The sequence below is a fragment of the Phocoena phocoena genome, chromosome 4 (assembly GCF_963924675.1).
Source record: "Phocoena phocoena chromosome 4, mPhoPho1.1, whole genome shotgun sequence".
Lineage (NCBI taxonomy): Eukaryota > Metazoa > Chordata > Mammalia > Artiodactyla > Phocoenidae > Phocoena > Phocoena phocoena.
Genome location: NC_089222.1, coordinates 86192806 through 86203563, shown reverse-complemented (window position 1 = coordinate 86203563; position 10758 = coordinate 86192806). Strand labels below are relative to the sequence as shown.

Genomic DNA, 10758 nt, shown 5'->3' with positions numbered 1-10758 from the left:
GCTGGTAGTCTCCAGTATGACCTTCAAACACTCCTGTCTCCTAATAAGATTTTATAAAGCTGGTTCCTCTAAATGTAAAGAAGCCTGTGGGAGACTTAAGTAAGTTAGTGCTTTTAAGACAAATAGGTGTATTTAACAATTGGCCGGATAACTTGGCTTCCGTCCAGCACGTTTCGGTTTCGATATCACGTGATGGCCCCAAACCCATAAGCCTGGGATTTTGCCGGCGGGCCCCAGGGGGGCGGAACTCTATCTCCATTTCCGGCCCCGAGACCACTGCGTGAACGTCACTTCCTTAGCAATGCACTTTAGCCCGTTCCACCCACGCCTTCTACGTTGCACTTTACAACATAATCTTTGCGGACATTTTTGTTTTGTTCTTGCAGTCCTAAAATCTAATCGCAAGAAAATTAATGTTCAAACGATCCGCAAAAATACAGGCGCCGGAGATGCAGCAAGCCCGGTTGGGGAGAACAGGGCGGAGCCCGGGGTCACGTGACTGTCTAGACCCGCCCCCCTCTGCAGCTGAAGACTTCCCCTCCCACAGTGACAGAGCCTCTGGGTAGGTGATCGGTACGGTTTCTGGACCTCGCGCCCCGGCAGGTGAGTGGCGACCGGTAACCGGCGGCTGGTTGGGATAGAAGAGAAGAGGTGAGAGGATGAAGAGAAGAGAGAGTGTGAATGGTGGCCTCTGCTGTCCCGGGCTTCCCCCCGCTGTCATCCTGCACCGGCGATCTCATTTCTCCAGTTATCTTGACACCCGCTCCCCCAATGTGGTCGCCCCTGCAACCTAGGAGTTCACATGTCCACCCTTCCCGGGGCTGGGGGGTGAGTGCCGCCATTATGGTTCCCCTTTCGAGTCTTGGGGCTTCGGGTAGTGGGATTGGTTCAGGCATTCTTCGGGGTCTGCAGTAGCCTCCAGGTCTCAATCCCCTGTTCTTTGGCAGAGGCCTTGTAAAGTCTTTACCTTCAGCCCGGGGCTGGGGAGCGGGGAGATAGGAAAAACCCCGGAGGCAGAGGCGTCTCCTGTGAGACAGGCTTGGGAGAGAATGTCACCGATGTGGCCCTCACTGCGGTGTCACTGTAAATCTTGCTTCCGAATGTGCATTTTCAGTTAATTCTTAGCTTTTATCTGACATCCCTGCGAGAGGCGTTTTATAGATGCCCACAAGCTTTGAATGGATCTGGAAGGGTAAAAGGTGGCCGTTTACCTTTCTCTTCTCTGACTTAATGGTGCAGAAAAGGAGAGGACAATTGAAAGAATAAATATTTACTACCTTCAAAACAGGAGGTGTTGGTAATGCGACAGTCTAGATTGAATGGGGAGGCGTTGAAAGATGGTGTTGCGGTGTCATGATCTGCAGGAGACCCAGGCTAGCTTATGGAAAAGTGACCTCCCTGAAAGGGAAGTAATTCTTCAGAAACTAATTGGGCTGGAAAGATAATTAAACTAATGTGTTTGACCATAAACTTAAAGGTAAGGAGGTTAAGTCGAGATATTGCTGACTTCATATTTTCTGCCTTTGACATCCTCTTGCCATTTCTCCCTAAAATCCTACGTAATTGCCACTCCCAGTCAATTCCTCCTTAAATTTATGTTAAGTAGCGTTTGTATCCCTCCTTAGCTTTCCCCATTTGTAAAAGTCCAGGTGACCTCTTCAGATTTTGATGAACAGTATTTTCTGAAAGTGCAGAAAAGATTGTTTAGGTTTTTGCCCAACCCAGTGTACTCCCATTTCACATGTAATATAGTAACCAATGTTTTGACCCCAAACAATGTGCCTTAGGGAAGAGTGTTTTTCTGTTTGGGGTTAAACTCTTGTTTATACTGCAAACTCAGAAAGTCCCTTGGTTCTTTTAAATTGAAAGGCCTTACAGAAATTACAAATCTGATTTTTTTAATTTAAATTACACTTTTTCTTAATCTGAAAAAATTATATTCTTAGTTAAACCTTAGAGTTTTCTAACCCATGTCATTGAAGAATCCATTAAAAAGACAACTGAAAAATGAGGAAGATGGAATCATTATCTTTGAGTGGTGGGTATGAATGACTTATTTTTGTTTTTCTGGTATCTTCCAAATTCTCTGCAATAAACTGGTCTTATTTTGTTAAGGGGGAAGTTAAAATTCTAGAGTAACATCAATTTAACAAAATGTTTTGTAGTAAGTTCAAAATAGAGAAACTCGCTTATTGATGCTCATTACTAGAAAACATAACCTTAAAGATCTTTCTTGCTTTCTCTAAGTAATGATGAAGGCCACTGTTATGATTTACAGTTGTAGCATTTTGTGCATATAACTTATATTGGACAAAAGCACTAATTTGTTTGAGATGTTTAAGTATCGGTATGCTTGCTACCGATATAAATATAGTTTTATCCATTAGTTTGCTCCAGAGTGAGGTTCCCTGATCACTAGAGGAGAGAAAAATGTAAGCAGTGTTGCTTCATTGCCCAGGTAACATTCCACCAAATAAGAGGAGTTCTTGAAGTCTAAACCAGTCCTGTCTGGGTGAGACCAAAATGAAATAAACAGGCTAGAAAGGATTGAGCACTAGAGGAGAAAATGTCAATGTGAAAGAGGTTGAATGAGTTTGCAATTTTACTTCACAGTTCCCCTGATTTTAGGGAACTTGCAAAAGCAATAATTTAGACCACTAATGAAATCTGGAAGATTGGCAGCAGGAATTGGTGACTAAATTGCTACTAAAGTTGAATTTGAAAAAGAGCTTTGACGTTATACTCGATTTACACACACAAACAAGTGATGTGAAGTGTGGAAACCATTTCTGAGACGAGCTTTTTATCAATCTATGAGTATTATATGCAGAAATCTTTTTTTTTTTTTGGCCTGCCACGTGGCTTATGGGATCTTAGTTCTTAGTCCACTGACCACTGACCAGGGACTGAACCGGCCCCACCACCCCCCGCCACCCCCACCCCCGGCAGTGAAAGCACAAAGTCCTAACCACTGGGCAACCAGGGAATTCCCTATATGTAGAAATCTTAACATTCATTAGAGAATTGTGCTGTAGTCCAACATTAAATGGCACACGGGGGTTTTTGTGTTCGGGTCCCTGACACCTCTTGTGTGCTTACTGTGAGGTCTTTCTTATATGTCACTGCTTTTGTAGATTATGGCCACCACCAAGATGCTTTCTTCCTCTGTGGGCAGAACTAGGCACTAACTTCTATAGACTACTACACAATATTTTCTATTCTTCTATTTTCATTCCTAGCATGTTGTATTTAATTACTGTTTGCTGGGCTGTTCCTTAGTAAACTGTAAAGCTCCTAGGAATTCAAGGACAGTGTCTCTACTGTTGTGTCTTTAGTACCAGGATGCAGAAGTACTTGATAGGCATTAAATAAATTGTTTATTGAATGAGTGTTTGACAGTTGGACAGGGAGATTAAACTACTTTTAAAGTTCTTGCAGATCATAGCTCCTACTGAGTTTATGCACTAGGTATTAGCTTTCAGATATAAATTGTTAATAGTAACCATCCAAATCATGGTCAATAGAATAGATATAAACCTCAGATGGACTTTATTAATGTAGTGATCAACTTATTTTCACAACATATGTGTTTGCATGATAGGGAAGGGAAGAGGAGTGAGTTGTGTTTATTGAAAAAAGGGGCACTGTACAGGCTACACGTGATATAGCACTAGACTAAAAGTCAGAAAATCATCATTAAGTACTGCCACTTTAGCTATATGCTTTTACGTAAAGTTGGGGGTGGGGGCTTATGGTTTGATACTTAGGAACCTTTCTATCAAGGGTGTTACGATTTCAAGTGAGATAAACCCTAGGTAATCTATGTGAAAGTATTTTTAAAACTAAGTGGTATTTCCTGATCGTATAGACCTGGGTTCAAGTCTGGCCTTACCACTTATTTAAGCTGTGTGACCTTGGACAATTTACTTAATCTAAGCTTAAATTTCCTCGTGTTTAAATCTATGCCATAGATGCTATTAAATTAGATCATGATGCAGAGGGCCTAGTACATACTTTGTACATTTAAAAACTTAACTTTGCTGATACCTAGTTTGATTTTATATACTGAATTTCTAAAGGAGACTTTTAGATATCCTATAAAATTGAGCAACAAGTTTGGGGTATGGAGTAAGGAGTAGAATTTGAAATGAGGCTTATTACCAAAAAATAGCAAGAAAAATGTACTTCTAGCAAAGATTCTAAAATAGATTTATTAATAGGAGCTAAGAAATATCAACATAAAGTCTATTATTTTGGCAACTGCAGTGACTTAATATTTTCTATATAAAGATTTTCCAGAGCTCATGATCATTAATATGTGGAATCAATTTAAGGAAGTATTGTATTTCTAAATTATTATCCCTCACTGGATTATAGAAATATATTAAAGTTATACCACCCTATAGAGGTGGAACTTTTGAGTTTAGCTTATATTTAAAATTTCTACCTTTTATTCTGTTTTTACGCCTTATTTTTTATCCTCATTTGAAGTAGACATAGGAATATAGAGAACACAATGGAGACGTGAACTAGAGTAAAACTTTTCCCTTCCTAGGTTGACGATTCGCAAGGTTTAGTGGTTTTGTATTGGAAAATATCAGTAAATTAAACAATAATTGAAGTGTAGCTATCATGAGTTTATGTTTCACCTTAGTCCTGAAAAAAATAACTCATTTGTTCTAAGGAAAGATTTTATTAAGAGATTATTGAATATTCTCTTTAATGTCTTTAATGTCAAGTTTTCTGTTATAGTGAAATAAATTATGATCAATAACCATATTTTCCATTTAATTTTTCTGAAGAGACTTTAGAATTTTACTATTTTCTTTGTTTCCTGTTGTGAACTGAAAGTGACTTCGGTTTATATAAGTGTATTATTTTATATATATATATAGTATATACATATTATATGTATAGTAAATACATAGACATTGTGTGTGTGTTTATAAAGATAGCTGAAATAGATGTATATTTTCATAGTAATCTTTATTTTTACCTGTAACTATTAAAGTCATCTTTAGAATTAGTTACTACTGTGAATAAAATGATTAATTTTTTTGAAACGCCTCTTTATATTTGTTCGTAGTTAGCTCTGTTTAATAAATTTCACAACTGCACTTAGCCTTCAAAATTGCTGGTATTTCATAGATATTTTGAGATTTAACCTGTGTTTTGTTGTTGCTATTTTTTTTGTGTCAATATTATGACTAGCTACTACAATAAAATTTTCAGTGTTTTTCTGAATCTTAATGCTATCTGTAGAAACCATTGTTCTTTCGTTGACAAACCTTTTTAAAAATTATATCAACAACATGCCATGTTTTATTTCTTTTCTGAAAAATAGTTAAGCTTATTTCATTGAAAGTAAAATGGGTAATGCATGATATAATGCAGAAGCTGCACATGTGCTTGAGCAATGAAAAACAACCAGACTTTGTTTTGTTTTAGTTATTTCTTAGTTTAATTCTTTTAAGTGTTTATTTAACAATAAAATAGAGAAGACTAAATTAGAAAACACTTATAAAATTGAAGAAAGGGCATGATACAGAAACTGTATGTGTAGTAATGATTGTATATACATATTGAAAAAGATGGACAGAAATGCATCAAAATAAGTCATCTTAGATTAGGAGATTTAAGAAAGTTTTAAAATTTCTATTTGAGTTCCTACAATCACTGTTTATTGCTTTGGGCAATAATTTTTTAATTTGGTATGGAGAATTAGGCATTTAAATGATGATTTCTTCTTAATTACTTGGATATCCTAAGTGAAAATGTTTTGACTTATCCAGATAACTGAATATGTTATTTAAGTTTATAGGTGCAGGTATGTTTTTAGGCCTCTGTAAGCTCAGCAGAATTTTAAAAAGCAGAAGTAAATCCCAGCATATAAAATAATTTAACACACGGTGAAGTGATATTTCAATCCAGTGGGAAAAATGGGGACATATATAGTAAATGTAACTGACACAGCTTGTCTGTCTGGAAGAAATTAACTTGAGCCAGTACTTTGCAGCATATGCAGAAACTAGTTTCAAGATGGATTAAAAACTTAAATATTTAAAATAAAAGATTAAAAATATTAATCCCTAAAATTTTTTTATATATGCAATCTAGATGTAGTGATGACCTTTTAAACCAAGATAGGAAATCTGAAAGTCATAAAAGTAAACAGGTGTATGAGAACACATAGAAATGAAGAATTTTTTTTTTTTTTTTTTTTTTAGAAATGAAGAATTTTTCAATGGCAAAAATAGAGGACAAAAGCCAGATTGAAAAAAAAATTGAAATATGTATAACAGATAGAGTTAACATTTGTCAGAACTTTTACATATTAAGAAAAAGTCCACACAATAGAAATATGGGTAAAGCATATGACCAGAACTTCAAGAAGAGAAATCTAGACATTCAACAAACTTATGAAAAGATGTATAACTTCACTAGTAGTCAATATACTAACAATGAAAAAATTTTTTTCTGATTAGCAGAAATTAAGTGGTAAACCTACCGCTAGTGGTAAAGGATTTTCTCATAAAATGCTAGTGGAGATGTAAATTGTTACAGTTTTTTTAGTAAACAATCAGGCAATATCTGTTAATATTAAAAATACATATTCTCCCATCCAACAATCCCACCGTATGGACTCTTTTCCTTAGAATAAAAACACCAGCAAGTAGCAAGTGTTCACATGAATGTCGATTGAAGCAGTGTTTGAAGTAGCAAAAACCTGGGAGCAAAGGGAATGCCTGTCAGTAGGGGTATTGGTATATAACTTATAAATTTTGTGTTTTTAAAGTCCATTAAAAGTAGGAGTTAAAAAAAAATTGAAGTTAAATCCATACTGGTGAATCAAGAGGATTTCCAAATACATCCTAAAAGGATCCATCATGTATCTTAAGTGAGAAAGGCAAAGTTTAGAGAAAAATATGTAACGAGATCCCATTTTTGTTAAACAGCTGAAAAACACCGTGAGTTTTGTATATGCCTATATGATTGTCAACACTGGAAGGAGGAAGTAAGCAAAAGAAAACAGAAAGACAAAGGAAAAAAGGCAGGGTATTCACAATAACACATGCATAAAACTACATGTTTGTGCATATCTGTACAAGTTGAATTGCAGAAAGGATAGTCACCAAAGTGTATGTTTAGTGGTTACCTCAGTACATGGATGGGCATTTTGGGTGGTTTTTATTTTCTTACCCTTTTCTGTATTATGTGTTTTTATTTTTACAATGAACATGTAGTGTTTCTGTAATTAGAAAAAACTACCTTTTTTAAACAGAAGCGACTTCCCTGGTGACACAGTGGTTAAGAATCCACCTGCCAATGCAGGGGACACGGGTTCAAGCCCTGGTCCGGGAAGATCCCACATGCCACGAAGCAACTAAGCCCGTGTGCCAAACTACTGAGCCTGCGCTCTGGAGCCAGCGAGCCACCACTACTGAGCCCACACACCTAGAGCCTGTGCTCTGCAGCAGAAGCCCGCGCACCGCAAGGAAGAGAAGCCCCCTGCTCGCCGCAGCTAGAGAAAGCCCGCGCACAGCAATGAAGACCCAACACAGCCAGAAATTAATTAATTAATAAGTTAATTAATTAAAAGTAAAAGATCTGTTAGGGCAAAGAAGGAATTAACAAAAGGAAGAATTCCATTTGAAATGGCCAGAAATGGCAATTGTCTGAAATTTTTTTTTGTCTTAATTACTTAGGTATCTGAGGGGAAAGTGTATAAATTACCCTGCTAATTCCATAAACTCTCCTTAATTTTTTTGTGTATGTGATAACCCATGGGCATCCAATAAGAAGTTGTCATTAAAAATGTACAGAAAAGTGATAGGCATTACCAGATAGGGTTACAAATTTTATTTTTGGTATGGATATTAAGCCCTCCAGAAATGTTTTCTGCCTTGGAGATAATAGAGCATATTGCACAATTATGGAGTCTGTTACCTGACGTAATTTTTTGACGGTCAGCATAAGGGAAAGTCCACATTTGGGTTTTGGTGAATGAAAAAACTAAATACAATGTTAACTCTCCTTAGAAAGCTTCAAATAAGAATGCCTATAAAGAAGCAAAATTAAGTTACTTAATACTTGATTTCAGTCCTTTTAAGAATCTGAAATTAATATATCATTCAAAGCTGTAATAGAAAATAACAGATGCTTTAGAGCAGCGGTCCCCAACCTTTTTGCCATCTGGCACCGGTTTCATGGAAGACAGTTTTTCTGAAGACGGGGTGGGTGGCGGTGGTGGGGAGGGGGTGGTGCAGTGGTGGGGGGAGGGTTCAGGCGGTAATGGGGAGTGGCAGATGAAGCTTCCCTCGCTTGCCTGCCACTCACCTGCTGTGCAGCCGGGTTCCGAGGGGTTAGGGACCCCTGCTTTAGAGTGAGATTTGTTATATGTTTAAAGCATTTGTATTTGTTTCTCATGTTGATATTTTTTGTTTCCCCTTTTCCTTAAAAGTTTTACGAACTTAATTATGTATATGTTCTTTATTGTAAACTGTACACATTTTTCCCCTCCAGTTTTATTGAGATATAATTGACATACAGCACTGTATAAGTTTAAGGTGTACAGCATAATGACTTGACTTACATACATCATGAAATGATGACCACAGTAATTTTGGTAAACATCCATCCTCTCATATAGATACAAAATTAAGGAAAGTTAAACAGATTTTTTTCTTGTGATGAAGACTCTTAGGATTTACTCTCTTGACAACTTTCATATTTAACATTCAGTAATGTAATTATATATCATGTTATACAGTACATCCCTGGCACTTATTTATAACTGGAAGTTTGTACCTTTTGACCACCTTCATCTGGTTACCCCTTCCCCTGCTCCCTTATTTCTAGTAACCACAAATCTGATCTCTTTTGTTTTCAAAGTATAATTGACTTAAAGCGAATACTATGTTAGTTCCTGCTATACAATATAGTGATTCGATATTTCTATACCTTTTAAAATAATCACAATAAGTCTAGTTACAACATGTCACCATACAAAGATATTCCATACTTATTGACTATATTCCCCACACTATACATTTCATACCTGTGACTCATTTATTTTGCAACTGGAAGTTAGTACCTCTTAATCTCCCTCACATGTTTCTTTCCTCCCTCAATCCCCTTACTTCTGGCAACCACCTGTTTGTTCTCTGTATCTATGACTTTGTTTCTGTTTTGTTTGTTCATTTGTTTTTTAAATTCCACATATAACTAAATCATACAGTATTTGTCTTTCTCTGACTTATTTCACTAATACCCTATAGGTCCATCTCTGTTGTTGCAAATGGAAAGATTTCATTCTTTTTTACAGCTAATGTTCCATTGTATGCACACACCACATCATCTTTATCCATTTTTCTGTTGATGGACTCTTAGGTTGCTTCCATATCTGGGCTATTGTCAATAATACTGCAGTGAACTTAGTGCGGTGCATATATCTTTTCTAGTTAGTGTTTTTGTTTCCTTTAAATAAATACCCAGGAGTGGAATTGCTGGATCATATGAGAGTTCTGTTTTTCATTTTTTGAGGAATGTACAAATTCCTTTTGAAAAGAGTTGGGATATAGGTAAATAAAAAGTAATTTTAGAGTAGTGTTGAGAGGCAACATAGCAAGCAAGGAGGTTAGGGGTGTAGGTACTGGAGCCAGACTGGCTCAAACCCTGGCTCTGTTACTTCTTAGCAGTGTGACTTTGGGGAAGTTTCTTTTATGTCTCTGTATTGTATTTTTCTCAGCTTTAAAATAAGGATATTAAGAGTATATTTATTTCATTAAGTGTTGTGAGGATTAAATGAATAATATAAGAAAAGTGATTAGAACAATGACTGTTACATAATAAGAGCCATGTACATATTTGCCATTATTATTTAGTTACTATGCTCTTTGCTCAGTTAATTAGTTATATATAGTAATTTTATCACTTGGCTTAATTGGTTTAGCGCTCATCGAATCACTCAATATTTTTAACTAAGTTGAATGGATAATACATGTACAAATACAGTAAAATTTTTATATTCACACATGTGTGCGTTTTCTCCCCGTCTCTCCATCCTTACTCTTTTTTCTCATGTATTTGTTCACAAAGGTAGCATCTTGTCATGTTATTCCCAGGCCTTACATTTTTCATTTAACAATGTTACCTTGGAGATTTTTCCACATTGATACAGTTAAAGATGCCACATTCTTTTAAACAATAGTCTAGTATTCAGTTGTACTAATGTACCATCATCATCCTACACAACAATTTTTTGAGAGTTTACTCCTGTATCAGGCACTTTTCTTGAATTAAGTCATGCAAGGCTCTCAACAACCTTATAAGATAGGTGTTAGTTTTATCCCCATTTAACAGATGAGGCAGTTTAGGCTTTGAGTGGTTAAATGCCCACCAATGTTACACAGTTCATAAGTAATAGGACTCTGGAGTTGAACCCAGAGAGTCTTTTTTTTTTTTTTTTTTTTTTATATATTTTTTTTGCTTATTTATTTATTTTTATTTATTTTTGGTTGTGTTGAGTCTTCGTTTCTGTGCGAGGGCTTTCTCTAGTTGCAGCGAGCGGGGGCCACTCTTCATCGCGGTGCACGGGCCTCTCACTGTCGCGGCCTCTTGTTGCGGAGCACAGGCTCCAGATGCGCAGGCTCAGTAGTTGTGGCTCACGGGCCCAGTTGCCCCGTGGCATGTGGGATCTTCCCAGACCAGGGCTCGAACCCGTGTCCCCTTCATTGGCAGGCAGATTCTCAACCACTG

The 10758-nt window shown here is 36.7% G+C and overlaps 1 protein-coding gene across 1 annotated transcript in view; it reads left to right on the top strand.

Annotated features, from left to right (window-relative positions):
* The first annotated feature begins 565 nt into the window (after positions 1-565).
* The window catches only part of ATP6V1A (ATPase H+ transporting V1 subunit A), a 54541-nt gene continuing 44348 nt past the window's right edge, over positions 566-10758 (top strand). The window contains exon 1 of the mRNA XM_065875729.1: positions 566-603. The gene's annotated coding sequence lies outside the window, so the exon portion shown is untranslated. The remainder of the gene's footprint in view (positions 604-10758) is intronic.